The sequence below is a fragment of the Gymnoscopelus microlampas genome (genome assembly GCF_963454915.1).
Source record: "Gymnoscopelus microlampas genome assembly, chromosome: 24".
NCBI lineage: Eukaryota > Metazoa > Chordata > Actinopteri > Myctophiformes > Myctophidae > Gymnoscopelus > Gymnoscopelus microlampas.
Genome location: NC_139961.1, coordinates 6,420,671 through 6,441,018, shown reverse-complemented (window position 1 = coordinate 6,441,018; position 20,348 = coordinate 6,420,671). Strand labels below are relative to the sequence as shown.

Sequence of the window (20,348 nt, the reverse complement as noted above, 5' to 3'; positions counted from 1 at the left end):
TGTTCAGCTGTGTGTGTGTGTGTGTGTGTGTGTGTGTGTGTGTGTGTGTGTGTGTGTGTGTGTGTGTCATCATGATAAACATGTTAATGTGTCACTACTAAGAGTTCTATGGTACAAACCCTTCAACTGTGTGTGTGTGTGTGTGTGTGTGTGTGTGTGTGTGTGTGTGTGTGTGTGTGTGTACACACAGAAAGCAGGAAGTTCACAGCACTTTGTTTTGAACTGTCACGTGACAATCAGTATGACAGAGCCTTTATGCTACTTCCATGGAGACATACTGACCCCTGCTGGCTCCCACCGCACTTTTATTTTACCTCTGGGGCAGAATCTGCCAATGCTTTGTCAATGTAAATGCGTGGATTCACGCAAGAGCAGATTTTTCCGCTTGTCGCGCAGACCTTGCGTTTATCCGCTCTGCACGAAGAAGCATAAAACTGCTGGAGGCAGGAGCTGATTTTCCCCCTCTGTCCAATCGGGTGAGTCGAAGGCGGACCGTCCCAAGACTCAGGAAGCAACACGGTGCTCTCAGTGGACCAACTGGTTGTAGCTGTTGCATCTCACCCAGTACTTTATGATTGTGCACTTGGGGTTCGTACATCTACATACACATTCAGATTTAAAATATAAAGTGCTTACCCTATGGCCACGGATTTTACAATCATGTACGGGCCCTCAGAAGTACCTGTATCTTCCGTATTGTTCAATAAAAAGCATTTTAATCGATTGGTGGCCATTTTCCCATAGAGTTATAATGTACCAACAGTGCAATACACCTCTCAACCGCTAGGGTCGCGCAGTTGAAAGCATACGGAGAAAATGACCACTGATTGGATTAAAATGCTTTTTATTGAACAATACGGAAGATACGGATACTTATGAGGACCCGTACATGATTGTAACATCCGTGGCCATGGGGTAAATATTTTATATTTTAAATTTGAATGTGTATGTAGATGTACGAACCCCAAGTGTGAAAGTGCAAAGAATTTTTTTTGTCTAGTGGCTAGTGTCTAGTGGCGGTGCGGGCTACGGGGACGGTCTTGAATGTGAGTGACAGGCGCGTCACAGCGTTTTTTTAGAATCCGCTGGCTGCAAAAAACTGTGGCCGCGCACAACCTGCGTTTAACAGCAGCCAGCCAACTTTTGGTGGGAGCGCGCCCTTACAAGTAAAAGTCTGGTGTTAAAACATTACTTGAGTAAAAGTACAAAAGTATTGGTATCAAAATGTACTTAAAGTACCAAAAGTAAAAGTACTAAAAATGTTTGAAAATAGCAGATCTACAAGCACGACGCGTTGAGCTTGTAGATCTGCTATTTTTAAATAGCCTCGGTATGAGATAGGGCTAAAGTGGTTAATGTATGTTTTATAATGTAATAATTTATATCTGCAAAGTAACTAGTAACTAAAGTTTTCAAATAATTGTAGTGGAGTGAAAGTACAATATTTGCCTCTGAGATGTAGTGGAGTAGAAGTAAAAGTTTTGGAAATTGGAAATACTCAAGTAAAGTACAACTACCTAAAAATTGTAAGTACAGTGCTTAAGTAAATGTACTTAGTTACTTTCCACTACTGCTAACCGGGGAATAATACCTAACCTATAATGTAATAACTCAGTGGTTCTCAAACCTTTTTTCATGTCAAGGACCCCCATTGACACATATTAGCCCGCGGACCCCCATTGGAAAAGATATGCCAGGGACCCCCATAAGAGATGATTTATTTTTTTACGGCTCTAGCAGAGATTCTCAACCATTTTAATTTCAAGGACCCCTGCCGTTTGATGTGCGTTTTAAGGCTACGGACCCCCTTTTAATGGCATTTCTATCTCTGGGACCGCAAATAGCAGATCTACAAGCTCACGATAGAACCTAGCGGGCCGCGTGCATTTTCAGAGCGTGTTTATTTGAAGGATCGATCGATCGATCAATGAATCGATCGATCGATTGTGTTCCACCTTGGATCAATGAAACTAACGCAGTATACTTTAAGGTCTTATTCATTAGTATTATATCACTTTATTTTAAATATAAATGTTGCGGCCATAGCTGAATGGTTAGTGAGCCCGCCTAGGGAGCCAGATGCCCTGGTTGCCCCAGGTTCGATTCCAGGCCAGGTCAGCATATGTGTCGATGAAATGAAATTTGTCCCTGAGCAAGACTCTTAACCCCTAATTGCTCACAGGTTCTCATTGGAAACAAGACCGCAAGGACTTTCATGAACGACCTGTTAAAAGGAATTATCCTTATCCTTGCATTATCATTAAAATCCTAGTGTTTTGGCAAATATTTATGGGGCCCACTTGCGATATCCTCACGGCCCAGCAGCGGGCCCCCGGCCCCACAGGTTGAGAGCCACTGTGTGTGGTGTGCCCTTGCCTCTGCTCGCCAGCAGAGGGCAGTGGTGCTCAGCAATCCAATTCACATGCAGCCAAAAAGTCATAGGCTGCATCTGAAAGAATGAGCTGTCTGTGTCTGTCTGTGTCTCTGTCTGTGTGTCTGTGTGTCTGTGTGTCTGTGTCTGTGTGTGTGTGTGTGTGTGTGTGTGTGTGTGTGTGTGTGTGATTCATGCAGTGGATTTTCTGTGTGTACAAATGAAACTAAATGGACACATTGGTTCCATTTGTACACACACACACACACACACACACACACACACACCACAACCAAATAAGCTTCTATTTTGCTTTGTCTTTCAGTCACATACTGTATAGTCACTATACAGTTAGGGTTAGTTGGTACTTGGTTGGTTGGTATTGCTACTTGTATACACTATACTATAGTGTATACAAGTAGCAATGACAGGAGTCATCAACTGGCCTCAATGCTGTGTGCATGTCATATATGGTCTTTATCAGGGGTCAATATCTATCTATCCATCCTCTGTCAGCATAGCTATAGTGTACAAATGAAACCAAATGGACCAGTAAGAAACAAGGCCAAATAAGCAACTACACTTTAGAAACACACAGATCATACAACATTTTGAGTCAGCCTAAATCCACAGCAGATTTATTGAATACAAATGGAGTGTTTCCCTGTGTGTGTGTGTGTGTGATAGACTGATTCATATAGTGGGTTTTCTGTGTGTGTACAAATGAAACTAAATGGACATGTTGGTTCCATGTGTGTACACACACACACACACACACACCACAACCAAATAAGCTTCTATTTTGCTTTGTCTTTCAGTCACTATATATAGTGACTGTCAATATATATCTATCCATCCTCTGTCAGCATAGCTATAGTGTACAAATGAAACCAAATGGACCAGTAAGACACAAGCCCAAATAAGCAACTAAACTTTAGAAAAAAGCCCAAATAAGCACATACACTTTAGAAACACACAGATCATACAAGATTTTGAGTCAGCCTAAATCAACGGCATATTTATTGAATACAAAAGGGAGTGTTTCCGTGTGTGTGTGTGTGTGTGTGTGTGTGTGTGTCAAGCAGTACAGTTCACACAATGTAGGCATAGTTCAGCTCTGTATGATACTTCTCAAAGCATCTCTCCCTGCACAATGGGACGGTGCAAACAGCACACCAGAACCGTGACTCACTGCGTTTTTCGCCTGATCGGACATGAACCCTGCATTTCCTCGTTGGGTGTACTTTACAGGGGGTGGAGGGAAGATAGGTAGGCGTGTGTACAGTTGGCCGCAGTGTGATGTTGGCATTGAGCCTGCTCTGGGGGTCAGTCAGCCTAGGTGCTATTCGACGCTGTGGTGGAACACTCGTGGTGAACTCCAAGCTGGTTTTACAGCTGCCCTGAGGGTTTTTCTTTTCTGTGCTCTGAGCCGATACGGCTCAGAGCACTTCTGTGCGATGTACTCGAACATGTCAGTGGAGGGGTGGCTGTCATAAACTACTGCCTCAACCTCAGTAGGAATTTTGTCTCTGTCAAAAATGCTGTCCCATGATTTCATGTCACTACCGGAACAAAAAGTGTTTTAGTCCATGGGGTTTTGGTAGTGACAAAATGGTTTCGGTAGTGATCTGCCTCCGTGAAGAATGACCCAGTGAGATACCAAGAGTATTGAAGAAAGGAAAGCTGGAATGATTGTTGTGTCAGATGAGGTTGAGCTGAGGCCAACATCTCCGTCTCTCTGTTGGTTACGTTTTTTTCTTAAATACTCTTGGTATCTCACTGGGTCATTCTTCAATCTTTGCCTGTATTCTCTCAGTCTCTCTGCCCCACTTTTTGCATTTGCTTTTGGCATGTTGGTCTTTATCTCCTCCTACAAAACCACAAATCAAATATAAATCATAATTATTCTACATGCTTGAATACAAATACTTTAAATAATATGCATCAAAAGAATGAACATCCCATGTTGTCACTACCAAAACCATTGTGTCACTACCAAAACCCCATGGACTGCGTGTCAACCCCCCCCATCTCTCTCCCCATTTCCTGTCAGCCTACTTTCCCTATCCCTCTCTAATAAAGGCATAAAAAAGCATCTTTCACTGTGCATTCCTGTTTTCACACATTCTGCCTCTGACATTAGGTTGTGTGTGTGCTGTCTCACGGGAACACGGGATTCGTGTCTGGTACGGATGATAAGAAGGTGTTTCTCAAAGAACTGATGGAGCCCAGAAATGAGAAAGACAGTAAAACACGGTTTGGATTACGTGTCCTCAAATGAAGATGGAGAGACGGGCAAACGGAGAAGAATTTCAAAGTCTCCCGATGGGCGGAAATTGGAGCTGGTCTTGAACTCACTTAAAATATTATCTTATTATATATCACTTATTATATTAATATGGTTGCTTGTTTTTCCTCATAGATTCTGGCAACACTGGCAAAATGAAACCCACAAGCAGCAGTGTCCCTGCTGTGACCCACTCGTCACACACAGACCCAGAGAGGCCGCTGTCCATCGTGGATGAGTCGTGGGAGATGGTGGACCCCAACCCCGACCTCCAAGCCATGCTCCAAACATATAATAAGCAATTCTTCTGTGGGAAACTCTGTGGGGTCGAGGTCAAATGGGACTCGAGCATGACAAAGTAAGGGTTTCAAACTTGTTCATGACATGGACCCCCATATTGACTTTAATGAGACCATGGACCCCCATTTCAAAGTGTCTGATGAGACCCTGATATGATCATGAAATATATGATGTGTTTTGGATTGTCTAAATGTCATATTTGTGCATGAGAAAAATATTCATGATATTTATTCACATGTTAGCATAGTCACTGATACATGTTTGCATTGTAATATAATCTCAAGTGTATTGAGTTATAGTTAAATTAAACTTCTACCCATCTGGCTGGGACATCCTCAAGGATCCCTGGGGTCACTCGAAGCCTGTCGATAACATCTACACCACCCACACAGCCCACCCTGCTGCGGGTGATGACCTTCCTGTTGCCTCCAGCCCACAGCTGGACTGTAATCAGAACTTCAGTGTGGGTGAACCCAGCGGCGTTAATACAGCCCAGGACGCAAACGGCCCCGAAGCCTGTCGATAACATCTACACCACCCACACAGCCCACCCTGCTGCGGGTGATGACCTTCCTGTTGCCTCCAGCCCACAGCTGGACTGTAATCAGAACTTCAGTGTGGGTGAACCCAGCGGCGTTAATACAGCCCAGGACGCAAACGGCCCCGAAGCCTGTCGATAACATCTACACCACCCACACAGCCCACCCTGCTGCGGGTGATGACCTTCCTGTTGCCTCCAGCCCACAGCTGGACTGTAATCAGAACTTCAGTGTGGGTGAACCCAGCGGCGTTAATACAGCCCAGGACGCAAACGGCCCCGAAGCCTGTCGATAACATCTACACCACCCACACAGCCCACCCTGCTGCGGGTGATGACCTTCCTGTTGCCTCCAGCCCACAGCTGGACTGTAATCAGAACTTCAGTGTGGGTGAACCCAGCGGCGTTAATACAGCCCAGGACGCAAACGGCCCCGAAGCCTGTCGATAACATCTACACCACCCACACAGCCCACCCTGCTGCGGGTGATGACCTTCCTGTTGCCTCCAGCCCACAGCTGGACTGTAATCAGAACTTCAGTGTGGGTGAACCCAGCGGCGTTAATACAGCCCAGGACGCAAACGGCCCCGAAGCCTGTCGATAACATCTACACCACCCACACAGCCCACCCTGCTGCGGGTGATGACCTTCCTGTTGCCTCCAGCCCACAGCTGGACTGTAATCAGAACTTCAGTGTGGGTGAACCCAGCGGCGTTAATACAGCCCAGGACGCAAACGGCCCCGAAGCCTGTCGATAACATCTACACCACCCACACAGCCCACCCTGCTGCGGGTGATGACCTTCCTGTTGCCTCCAGCCCACAGCTGGACTGTAATCAGAACTTCAGTGTGGGTGAACCCAGCGGCGTTAATACAGCCCAGGACGCAAACGGCCCCGAAGCCTGTCGATAACATCTACACCACCCACACAGCCCACCCTGCTGCGGGTGATGACCTTCCTGTTGCCTCCAGCCCACAGCTGGACTGTAATCAGAACTTCAGTGTGGGTGAACCCAGCGGCGTTAATACAAACCCTGCTCTAGCATGCTTGCTCTTGCTATAAACAACACGATATGTCTGTGGAATTTAAAAAGTCATATAGCATATTAGCTATTGAGATATTTGGCATAAATATTGAGGTATGTCCATATCTCACAGCCCCAGAATTTAAGTAAAGTTAAAAAAAAAAGACTTTGGTAGGTGGTGTTCAACATCTATAAAGAGGTGTCAGTCTTTCACTGTGCATTCCTGTTTTCACACATTCTGCCTCTGACATCCGATCTCCGTCTCTGTTTTTTACGTTTTTTTCTACTCTTGGTATCTCACTGGGTCATTCTTCAATCTTTGCCTGTATTCTCTCAGTCTCTCTGCCCCACTTTTTGCATTTGCTTTTGGCATGTTGGTCTTTATCTCCTCCTACAAAACCACAAATCAAATAGAAATCATAATTATTCTACATGAAGCAGGAATGCTCCACCTTGGCAGGGAAGCCCAAGCTGTTTTTCATCGACGGGCCAGTTAAGAATGAACATCCCATGTCGTCACTACCGAAACCATTGTGTCACTACCAAAACCCCATGGACTGCGTGTCAACCCCCCCCATCTCTCTCCCCATTTCCTGTCAGCCTACTTTCCCTATCCCTCTCTAATAAAGGCATAAAAAAGCATCTTTAAAAAAAAAAAAAGAGGTGTCAGTCTTTCACTGTGCATTCCTGTTTTCACACATTCTGCCTCTGACATTAGGTTGTGTGTGTGCTGTCTCACGGGAACACGGGATTCGTGTCTGGTACGGATGATAAGAAGGTGTTTCTCAAAGAACTGATGGAGCCCTTCAGAAGCAGGAATGCCCCACCTTGGCAGGGAAGCCCAAGCTGTTTTTCATCGACGGGGGCAGTTCCTCCTGTCCCACGATGGTCCCAAACGACGCAGACTTCCTGATAGGCATGGCGACTGTCGAGGGGTGTGTCGGCTGGCGGCACCCTGTCACAGGCTCCTTCTACATCCAGGCTCTGTGCGGACAGCTTGAAGGAGCAGCAGACAGGTGAGAGGGAGGTTTCAACAACTGTCAGTGTGGTGATACATTGTTTGAACGTACAAGCCTTTTTATTCCAACTTAGTTTTGTTGGCTTCTTTTCTTGTTTGAGCTTCAATTCATCAGGTCGAAAACCTTCGAGATAAAAGAAACAGAAGAAGAATTACCAACATTGCCATTTCAAAACAGAAAAATAAAACATCTTCCAAACTTTTAAGCCATGTTTACAATTTCAAAGTGTTGTAATAAGTTTGTTACTAAGTAGTAAACTACCAAACATTTACTTTTAAATCATTTCTAAGTAATGTTTCTAATTTCAAACATAGTGTTGGAATAAATGTGTTATTAAATAGTAATTGACAAAACATTTACTCAAACATCGTTACTTTTACTTATTTAAATTAAAATTAACTGTTTTAAACTTCAATGCAAAACCTATTTAAATTAATTAAACATTCAATTGTTCTTAAACTCAGTAAATTATTTCTTTAACATAAAGTCAATTTTAGACTTTTAAATGTTTAGGCATTTTAGGTTTTTAAAATTAAATTAAGTCTTTGAATTAACTTTTTAACATTAAATTATCCTTTTAAACATGAATTAAAGTTAACTTTTAAACAAACATTTTAAACTCTTTAGAGAGACCATTTAAGTTCTAAAGAGATAATTGAAGCTTGTTAAATAATGAACACAGCTGATCTGAGCTTGTGAATCAGCATTTTCCTACTCCTCCTTATAAACTTTGAAATAAAGTAACCTTTTAACATTAGCTTTTGACATTAAACTTCAGCTTTTAACTTCAAGCTTTTAACATTAGCTTCATTTGTAGTTTTAAACAATTATTTTAACTTTAACTTAATATTTCAAACATTTGCCAATCATCCCTTTAAACTTTACTTTTCAGCAAATAAGAGTAAATAAATTCTTCAAACATTTGAAAACAATGCTGTGCTGCTGTACTACAATAACAAGGCTCCCAACACGGCAAGATCCGATGCGTTTTGAGCTTGTAGATCAACTATTTTCAATATTTAATTACTTCTTTTTTAAGGAATGGTTTTGGACATACAATTTCCACCACCCAACAGTGACATTACATGCCTGTATAAGGTTCTGTATCAGTATATCAGTCAGTTTGGACATAGATTAGTGAAGCAATAGGAGGCGCCGCAATAGGAGGCGCCGCACTGCTCCGGGCGCCTGGGTTTGGATCCGCCCTTCGAGACCATGGATGGGGTCTCGTTCTCTCAAGTCTACTATATCAGTGGTACTCCAACTATTCCATGTGAAAGACCCCCAAAATGATATGTATATGGCTGCGGACTCCCATCTGGACATATATGTTTTTCCAGGGACAGTTAAAAATGTTTGCAAATGTTCAAGATTTTTCAAAAATAGCAGATCTACAAGCTCATAGTGCGACACTCAGTGCCGTGTTATGAGCTTGTAGATGTGCTGTTTATGAATAGGCAAATAAATGTAAAATTACAGATGTGTTCCCGGTCTTTAAGGGTAATACAAAATCCGGGCATGCCAGCCACTTCACAATATATAGTAAATCAAGCAGAGACTATTTGTTCCAATTGTGAAATATAATGTAGGTTGACTTTGGGAGACCAATTTCATCCAATCAGGAGAAAGAACTCATACACGATACAGCATCAGGGTTCCCACACATTTTTACCAATGAATTTCCAAAACTTTTCCAAGACTTTTCCAGAATATTTAACCCAATTTCCAGGCCTGTATAACATTATTATATATAACATTCAGCGCAATAACGAGTCTCTTACTCTTATGTCCAATGCCCAAAGACAGGCAGTGTAGCAAAAATAAAGAACTAAACTAAAAACAAAAAATTGACTAACTACGCATCACGCTGCAGCACGTTGTGAGCTTGTAGATCTGTTATTTTTGTCACGTCCGGTATACATTAGGCTGCAATCACGCAGCCAGTTCGGAAAAAAAATACATATTTTGTGTAATGTTATAGATATTTTGGGGAAAAAATGCCAAAAACAATGCATAGCCAAATATTTTTCCAGGACCCTTGATAAATTCCAGGACCCTAGACAAATTCCAAATCTTTTCCAGGACTGGAAAAAGATTTTTCTAATTTCAAAATATTTCCAGGAATTTCATGACCGTGGGGACCCTGCAGCATATACAAGCATTGAAAGTGATGACCCCAATACAATTTTAGATTGGTTAACTTAAACAAACCTTGCAGTTGTGTCTGTCAGGTAGGGTCTGTCCCTCAAACACGGCTGTCCAGTGTCCACCCACAGGACCTGTTCAGAAATATAGTATTTTAGACACCACAAAGTTACATACATCCATCCACATAAAACTATACTACTATCACTTGAGGACAAAGTAAGCTGTGTCAAACTATAGCTTAAAATACTTTTAATCTGTTTAATGCTTTTTATCACATGGTTCCAGAGATCTACAAGCTCACAGGTGAGCTGATAAACCACTGCAACCTACGTTTAAAAAAAAACTGTTAGGATTTAGAAGACATTTGTTGATTCCCCAGAAGCAATGATTTGAGATACGAATGTTAGCTTTTAAAAATATATAGTTTAAGATTAAAAAACATGTATAGCAGATCTACAAGCTCATAGCGCAGCACTGTGCTGCGCTATGAGCTTGTAGATCTGCTAGTAGATTTGCTACATTTGTTTGAAAAAACCCTAAGTTGCTATATCAGTGGTAGTCCAAATATTCCATGTGAAAGACCCCCAAAATGATGTCATGATGCCATGTATATGGCTGTGGACTCCCATCTCAAAATGATGTTCCAGGGACAGTTAAAAATGTTTGCAAATGTTCAAGATTTTTCAAAAATAGCTGATCTACAAGCTCATAGTGCGACAACCCAGAAGCAATGATTTGAGATACAGATGTTAGCTTTTAAAAAAATATATTCAAATATTTGCGTCAGTTATCAAGATTTAAAAAAGATATAGCAGATCTACAAGCTCATAGCGCGGCACTCTGTGCAATCAGTGGTACTCCAACTATTCCATGTCAAGGACCCCCAAAATGATATGCATTTGGGTGCGGACCTCCATTTCAAAATATGTTCTTCCAGGGACCCCGAGAAGCACAGATCGTAGTCAAAATATGTTGTTCAGGGACCCCCAGAAGCCCCAATATATATATATATATATATGCATTTGGCCGGGGACCCCCATCTCAAAACTATGTTGTTCCAGACCCTCAGAAGCACAGATAAGAGTTAAAAATGTTAGAACATTTTCACGATTTAAAAAGAATAGCAGATCTACAAGCTCACAGCGTAGCACTCTGTGCCACGCTATGAGCTTGTAGATCTGCTATTTTTGAGTAGCCAAAGAAATCTAAAATGACAGAGATGCATCAGCAACTATACCAGCACTGTACCAGTATGCAGACAGTGTTACTTATGTAGGGCTGCTAGTATGCACCTTCTGGGTTAACACAGTAACTGCTTTCAACACCTTATAACCGGGGACCCATCTGTGTGTCAATTTTAGATTTCTTTGGCTCTTCAAAAATAGAAGATCTACAAGCTCATAGCGCGGCACCGAGTGTGTGTGTATAGTACACACACACGCACGCGCACACGTCGCACACACACACACACACACACACACACACACACACACACATCATATATATCAAATATAGTGAGAAAAGCCGAAATAGCAGATCTACAAGGTCACTTGTAAAAAAGAATATGCCGTGCCATGAGCTTCTATGTGCCATTTTTTCAAAACCGTGAACAGGAACAACATTTTGAGATGGAAGTCCGCGGCCAAATACATATCATTTTGGGGGTCCTTGACATGGAAAAGTTGGAGCACCACTGATATAGCAACATACGTGTTTTTCAAATTATTTATAGAATATATATTCAAAGATTGGCACAATTTTTCAAAAAATACTAGATCTACAAGTTCATAGTGAAGCACCGAGTGGCACGCTATGAGCTTGTAGATCTGCCATTTTGACCCCAAGACCATTTCCATAATGGCAACATTAGATGATTATAAATGTGTCAGGTTTGTATGTTAAACAAACCTGGCTTGCAGTAGTGTTAGTCTGGAAGAGGTCTGTTTGCTCTCTCTGTCACCAACAAAGAAGATCTCCACCACACCTGCAAATGAATTAAAACATTTTTTTATTTTAGACAAAACGTTAAACTTTAGAAGATACATTTGTTATTGATTTACATAGACAGCTGCTCACACCACATCTTATCTAGATCTACAAGTGAGCTTCTACATCTGCTATATTGTGTTGTTTAAATGTGCTTTTTCCATTGAGGTAATTTATTCTAAGCACACATGTGAGCTTGTAGATCTGCTACTTTTCAATCTGTAAATGTTGCAAAAACACACCCACCCACCCACCCACACCCACACCCACACCCACACACACACACACACTTCAGTCCTACATTCTCCTGATAGTGGCTAGTTGTCGGTCTTAATCACAAGTATTAACAGAATATATAAAAAACGAATGCAAAGTCGTAGCTTAACCTACAGAACTAGCCATGAAACATGACAGTCATGGATGAAATTCAACCTGGTGTTTAAACTTTGTCCATTTACGGCCCGTACATCTACATAAGCGTTCACATTTCTTATATAAAGTGCTTACCTCGTGGCCACGGATGTTAAGAGTATGTAGGGGCCCACAGAAGTACCAGTATGTTCCGTATTGTTCAATAAAAAAGCATTTTAATCCGATCGGTGGCCAGTCTCAGCATTTCCCCCATGCTTTCAACCGTGTGACCCTATCGGTTGGGATGTGTATTGCACTCAATATAACTATGCGAAAATGGCCACCGATCTGATTGAACGTCTTCTAATTGAACAATACGGAAAATACGGGTGCTTCTGGTGGACCGTACATAATTATAACATCCGTGGCCTTTGTTTGAAATGTGAACGTTTAAGTAGATGTACGGAACAAAACGGGGAAAAGTGCAAACAGCAGGTTGGACTTCATCCATGACGATGCAACGTTAGCTTGGAAAGTTAGCATATCGGCTAATGGACGGATTATACTATAATATAACAATTATTGTAAGCGCCCTCGATGTAAAGGATGAAGCGGATTGGTTTCAACGGGTGTTTTTATTTTCTTTGGAAGCACCATGGATCAACACTGTGAAAACTATGAAAAAGAGAATAAATACTTTTACAAAATGTATCAAATATTTCATAGTTTCATACAACAATAAAAGCAGTGCATTTGAATGAATTACTTCAGTACAATTCAACAATAAAATACTTTAAGTCGATTGTAATTCAGTGATTCAATATAAGCAAAGTCATTTAACATAGAAACCCAAAAAGACATAAAGCAAAATGCATCATAGCCAAAACATCAAAGACCCAAACAAAACAAACAAAGTAATTAAGCCCAAAGTAAATAACAAATGAAAACCCAAAACAAACAATCCTATACCTTGCTCCGGCTATCGAGGGGCTAGTAAGTTGTTTGAATGCCACCTGGAACCTTCATTCATCGTCACCCATCATAATAGTTGCCTGTCAACATTGATCACAGCAGCACTGTGGAAAATACAAACTGCTCAGTACACTGAAGCTACACATGTCTGGATTCAACATTTATCGAAATAAGTGCGAGGCATTTCCAACAAACATACCGTGTTGCTCTGTGCTGGACACACACACACGCCGTCTCTTTCATGTCACAGACCGAGTGTGAATGCATGGGGGTGTGTGAAGCGAGCTGGTTTAAGTGCGTGCCGGTGCGGTGGCAGGACGTTTCAAAATAAAGGTAAACCAAACATACAGGAAGTGTCAAAATAAAGGTATCCCAAAATAACGTAAATAAACAGATCAACTTCAATGAAGTTTAATTGTTTGCCATTTCTCTCGCACAAACGTTTCCGACTGGCAAACAAAGTTCTGAGAAGAAGGAGGGGGAAGGGGGCGGCTTCGCCTTTTAAACACTAGGCTCAGGGGCGTGCACAGACATTTTGAGGGGCAGGTGCTCAAGTAAATTATACTTTTTTTTGTTTACTTGGTCTGCTCTTTTTTCCCTCTACACCTATACCTCTTTGCCAAAAATAGCCGATCTACAAGCCCACAACGCCTCGCAGCGCGAGGCGTTGTGGGCTTGTAGATCTGCTATTTTTGGTTAAAGTTCTCCTCAGAAAAGGGATGCTAGGTTTCGAGTGGTTATGGTAAAAAGAAAAATCATATCACAAAGATTTGTCGGACCCCCTGTAGTAACTCTGAGGACCCCCTAGGGGTCCGGACCCCCTGTTGAAGACCCCTGCTGTAAACTGGAAAAAAAAAACTTTTTTCCCTTTTTTTCAAAAGGGCACTTCTGGTCAAGAGGGCAAAGGGCAGGTGCTCTAGCCCCACCTAGAGTCTATCTGTGCACGTCCCTGACTAGGCTATTTGAAAAAAGCCGATCTACAATCTTCTTCTTCTTTTGGGTTTCCGGCAGGCTGTACACTAACGCGTGTAATGCTGCCCTCCACATGCGAAGGGTTTTACTGTTTTACCCTTTACACTACAAGCTCACAACTTATATATATATATATATATATATATATATATATATATATATATAATATATATAAATAAATATGTATATATAAAAAAATATTAATAATCATAAACATGTAATACACAATCAAATATTGTATTAATAATCATAATAAAATAAACAGCAGCCAACTAAGCTGAATGTCTGCATGATAGAACAGCATAAAAACAAACGTAAATGTAACTAAAAAATAAGTTAGTAAAGACTAAAAGAAGTTAAGAAGAAGAAAAATATTTTCTAACCTCTGAAAATTATCCTTTAATACATTAATCTTAAAGAGGGAATATTACTGAAATATTTCAATGTAGTTATTTAGTTTGCTATAACTAAAAACTTAAAGAACATAAAGAAACAACAATAATAATAATTATTATTATTATAATAATAATTATCATTATTATATAATAAACAACAAAAGCCAGGTAGATTCCTCCCAGGAACTGTGAAATGTCTCCTAAACCATTTCTTAATAGATTTAATCAACAATAAATATCAATTAAATAATAAAAGTTTTTTTAATTATAAAATAAAAAATATTTATTAGTCCAAATGAAGTCACAGGCTTTTTTTTTTTGTAGGCCCCACCCATTAATTGTGAAAGCCAATTACATTGTCACATGTCATCAGAGATCATGTGTAGCTTAAATGGAGCAAATGGTCCAAAAATAATCATGTTTTTGCATCAAACGGTTACATTTTGTGCATTTGTGGCCACACTAATAAAGTACATAGAGTACTATAGTCTGTTTGCCCTGTTAGGGCAACCACACTAATAAGTGTCGACAGACAAAATATAAGAATAATATCCAGTGGTTCTCAAACGTTTTCATGTCAAGGACCCCCAAATTGACACTTATTAGCCCGCAGACCCATATTTGAAAAGATATGCCTGGGACCCCCATAGAAATACATTTTTTACAAGTCTAGCAGTGATTCTCAACCATTGTTTTATATTTCAAGGACCCCCAGTTTGACATGCATTAGGGCTACGGACCCCCATTCAATGGCATTTCTATATCTGGGACCCCAATTTATATTGTCAAATCAATGTTAATTTAACTCTGAGTGTACAAATGGAACCAAATGGGTCCATTTGGTTCCATTTGTAAATATATGTTGCAATGTATGTTGCTTAAACTTATGCATTCACTCATTGATTCACTCGTATACCAAAATCAGTTTTATCTGAAAATAAATTGCTTCTCAGGTGAAATATTGATATGCGATTAAACATGCCATACATTTTCGATTAATTAATTACAAAGCCTTATATCGAGTCCCAGCCCTAGTAAAAACAGTAATTCTTCCATCATTGATGCGCATGTGCATTATTGCACATCCGCCATTGCTGCTAAAGACATCACACCTGCCTTCAGGAGGTGTATCATTCCTGTTCTTTTCAGGCAGTGACCCCCCACAATAATCATATTTGAACTGGGGACCCCCCACCCTGACAAGCACTTAATTGAGGCATTACATTTAGTTTGACTCCGTTCCACAGAAATATTTAAATTAGCTGAACTACAAGCTCGTAGATCGGCTACTTTCTTGGGTAATATTTGATCAATGTTTGAATTCTGTTTTAATAGTAGGCTATAGTTTGTTGGTTTTGATGCAGTAATGGTCTTATCAGTTTATTATATATTTTTTATTTTATTTTAGAGTATTCTCTTTAAAAAAAAGTCCTTAAATTGTCACTTTAGAAATGTGCAATTTTCTTCTGATTTATTATTATTTTATTATTGTCTTGTTGTGTGAACACCAACATTGTGCTGCTTGTACCCGCATGAGTGAGTAACAAATAAACCCATCTCGAGTTCATTTAGAGTTATTAGACCACTAATGGTTCTCAAACATTGTCATGTAAAGGACCCCCAAATTGATTTGTAGTTGGCTGCGGACCCCCATTTGAAAAGATGTTGTGCCAGAGACCACCCGTAAGAGAAGATTTGTCAACATTTGTCATCATCATTTCTTTTTTCTCCAACAATTTTCGAAAATAAATGGCATTTCATAGCTGTCAAGGACCCCCAAATTAATGTGTATTAGGCCGCGGACCACCATTTGAAAACACTTTGTCCTAGGGGACCCTCAAGGTTTGTCAACATTTGTCACATCTTGTTTTAAACAGCCGAAAGGGCTTAAACCGTTTCTCATTTTGTTGCGGACCCCACTGGATCCCCCTCAAAGAACAGCCCCCCTAGGCCTTGCAGCATGTCGCAGGTTCGACTCCCAACGGCCTTTGCTGTGTGTCACCCCACCATCTCTCTCACTATTTCCTGTCAGCCTACTTTCCTCTCAAATAAAGGTAGAAAAAGCCCCAAAAATGTCTTTATAAAAAAAAGGGGGAAAAAGAAAGAGGCAAACATTTTGAAAATAGCTAATCAACAAGCTCACAACACGTCGCAAAGCGTGTAGATCGGCTATTTTCACAATATTTATCTGTGGAACAGAGTCAAACTACATGAATGTAATGCCTCAACTCCTAAAATGACAAGTGCTTGTCAGGGTGCGGGGTCCCACATTCAAGTTAAATCCTTGATTGCAACTTGAAGTAAATGTACTTAGTTATTTTCCACCACTGCTAACCGGGGAATAATACCTAACCTACGTATAATGTAATAACTCAGTGGTTCTCAAACCTTTTCATGTCAAGGACCCCCAGATTGACACTTATCAGCCCGCGGACCCCCATTTGAAAAGATAAGCCAGGGACCCCCATAAGAGAGGGGTTTCTTTTACGGCTCTAGCAGAAACCATTTTAAGTTCAAGGACCCCTTGATGTGCATTATTAGGCTACGGACCCCCTTTTAATGGCATTTCTATCTCTGGGACCCCAAATAGCAGATCTACAAGCTCACGATACAACCTAGCGGGCCGCGTGCATTTTCAGAGCGTGTTTATTTGAAGGATCGATCAATGAATCGATCGATTGTGTTCCACCTTGGATCAATGCAACGCAGTAGGGCCGGGCATAGCGACGTCACAGGGTCGAGACGCCGTTAAATCAGCCCACTTTCACCCCCATCTTGAGGGAGTAGATTGACAGCTGCCACAAGTGTAGAGTAGTGTAGTGTAGTCTGTAGTCCTGTGTTTGTTGTCCAGCAAGTAGACGGTGTACATTATTATTATCTATCTCTAACTTGTCTGTTGCTCTAATTTAGCAATGGTACGACAGTGCTGCATTATCGGATGCAATGCCAAGGTTTCAGACGTTAAATTAAAAAAGTTAAATTGCACACATTTCCAACCTGGAGGAAAAGCTGTTGGAGATCAGATGTCGGAGATATCAAAGAAACGTCTTGGCATGGGTATCTTAAGTACAATGAGATTCATTGAGCTAACAGCTAAATTGTGTTTCTCTATGTGTCCAGTCTGAGAAACTGTCTAACGTGGGTGGCTCACGGTCACGGTGTCTGAGTAAACAGCCAGGGACTCTTGTCTGTCTGTCAGCAAGTGTTCAGACGTCGGAAATATCAAATAAATGTAGTATGGCTTGGGTGTCAGCTGACGAAATAACATAACCTTCAACAACATTCCCAAACACATATAAGCTCAAACGAGCTTGACAGCACACAATCAAACATATAAACATCTGTTGGAGGCGAGGCGAGGCGAGCATCAGCGTTGCCATGTCGGCTTATTATAAGCGACTTTGGGCTTCTTTTTCTGTGAAGTTGCTTGTAAAATTAGTAGTTTTGTGTGGCTTATTTATAAAGTGTACTTGCTTATTTAGGCTTATTTAGGTACCTGCTTATTTAGGCTTAAAAATAAATAAAAATTAAACCAGTGGTTCTCAAATCTTTTCATAAAAAATGTTTTGTGCCAGGGAGCATTTGTGTTGTTAGAATGTTTTAAAAAATATTCCAAATATTCTTTATTTTATTGCAAGAGTTTTTTTTAATAACCTATGTACAAGCTCACGTGAGCTTGTAGATCGGCTATTTTCAAGTAGCCGATGTCACTAAGCCACTTAATTCTTTTGGGCTTGTTTTCATAGACCTGGTTGCTTATTTCTCTCGCAAAATATGGCAACACTGATCGCAAAAGGTCCGTTGTGCACTTTCTCAATGATCAACAATGAACAATATAAAATTAATAATAATACTTCGCTATAATAATATTATAAATATATATATATAAATAATCAGTACTCAAGATGACTATATTTTATTTCGGTTACACAACTAAGCAACAAAACGTTGTTCTTTTCAGGTAAAATGAATGATTGTGACTGACTGGGCACTGTCATTACATCTGGTCTAGCCGTCTAGGGCACAGATGTAATGACTTTTTTCCAAGTAGCGTGCCTTTGCGTCTGCATTCAGCTTCTCTCTGTATGGTAACTCTCTGTCACGCATTGCCAGGTCCATCTTCTGTCCTTTACCAATAAATTTGCTGTAGTTCAGGACACGTCGTGACTCGTGGGTAACTGTCAATGTTGTTGATACGAGCTGTTGTTATGGAGCTCCCCTAATATGGCCACCGGAACTACTTCAGCCTAAGCTTGGCCACGCCTTTTGCCCGGCCCCTATACTTTAAGTTCGTATTCATTAGTATTATATCACTTTATTTTAAATATGAATGTTGCATTATCATTAAAATCCTATTTTTTTGCTAAATATGTATGGGGCCCACTTGCGATATCCTCACGGCCCACCAGTGGGCCCCGGCCCCACAGGTTGAGAGCCACTGTGTGTGGATCTACTGTGTGCCCCTGCCTCTGCTCGCCAGCAGAGGGCAGTGGTGCTCAGCAATCCAATTCACATGCAGCCAAAAAGTCATCATATGCTGCTAGAATAATTACTGTTGACAGACAAAATATAAGAATAATATAGACCAGTGGTTCTCAAACCTTTTCATGTCAAGGACCCCCAAATTGACACTTATTAGCCCGCGGACCCCCATTTGAAAAGATATGCCAGGGACCCCCATAGAAATAATAGATTTTTTACAGGTCTAGCAGTGATTCTCAACCATTGTTTTTTATTTCAAGGACCCCCAGTTTGACATGCATTAGGGCTACGGACCCCCATTCAATGGCATTTCTATCTCTGGGACCCAAATTTCTATTGTTATATCGATGTTAATTTAACTCTGAGAGTGTACAAATTTGTAATTTGTAAATATATGTTGCAACGTATGTTGCTTAAACTTATGTATTCACTCATTCACTCGTATACCAAAATCAGTTTTAACTGAAAATAAATTGCTTCTCAGGTGAAATATTGATATGCGATTAAACATGCGATACATTTTCGATGAATTAATTACAAAGCCTCTAATTAATTATACTAGACCATACCCGTCGGTGCAGCGCATCCGTGGGGGGATATGCGCACATGATCTGGCAACCCGGGAGGCAGTTCGTCCCATAGCTGGGCAGGCCCGTAACCATGGCGACAGTGTTTGACAGAAAAACGCTAATAAGAAGCTGAGATTTGATGAAATTGAAAAACGGGCTTCACAGTTGCGTTCAGATGGTAATGGTCAATGGCTGTGTGCAAAATCAGAGCAATTGGTCCAGCCAGTGAGGAGAACCGGGTGTCTTCACTCACGTACTCACCACCACTACAGAGGTTACTAGAATTATAGTATGATATATATTTTTAATCGAGTCCCAGCCCGAGTAAAAACATGTGAGTAATTCTTCCATCATTGATGCCTTCTGCATTATTGCACATCCCCCATTGCTGCTGAAGACATCACAACTGCCTTCAGGAGGTGTATCATTCCCGTTCTTTTCAGGCAGTGACCCCCCAACATAATCATATTTGAACTTGGAATTGTAGGAGTTGAGGCATTACATTTAGTGTGACTCAGTTCCACAGAAATGTTTAAATTAGCGGAACTACAAGCTCGTATATCGGCTACTTTCTTGGGTAATATTTGTCATTCTTTGGGCCAATGTTTGAATTCTGTTTTAATAGTATAGTTTGTTGGTTTTGATGTAGTAATGGTCTTATCAGTTTATTATTATGTATTTTTTTATTTTATTTTAGATTTTAGATTAGGTATTCTCTAAAAAAAAAGATCTGCTATTGTTGTGTGAACACCAACATTGTGCTGCTTGTACCCGCATGATTGAGTAACAAATAAACCCATCTTGAGTTCATTTAGAGTTATTAGACCACTAATGGTTCTCAAACATTGTCATGTAAAGGACCCCCAAATTGATTTGTAGTTGGCTGCGGACCCCCATTTGAAAAGATGTTGTGCCAGAGGCCACCCGTAAGAG

General features: G+C 40.7%; 1 long non-coding RNA gene across 1 annotated transcript; it reads right to left on the bottom strand.

Moving 5' to 3' along the window:
* Nucleotides 1-3,460: 3,460 nt before the first annotated feature.
* LOC311040698 lies at nucleotides 3,461-13,233 on the bottom strand. The gene is made up of 5 exons (XR_014600288.1): nucleotides 13,197-13,233; nucleotides 12,995-13,101; nucleotides 11,597-11,672; nucleotides 9,752-9,819; nucleotides 3,461-7,663 (listed from the first exon to the last, which is right to left on the bottom strand). It is a non-coding gene; the product is annotated as an uncharacterized lncRNA (long non-coding RNA).
* Nucleotides 13,234-20,348: the final 7,115 nt, after the last annotated feature.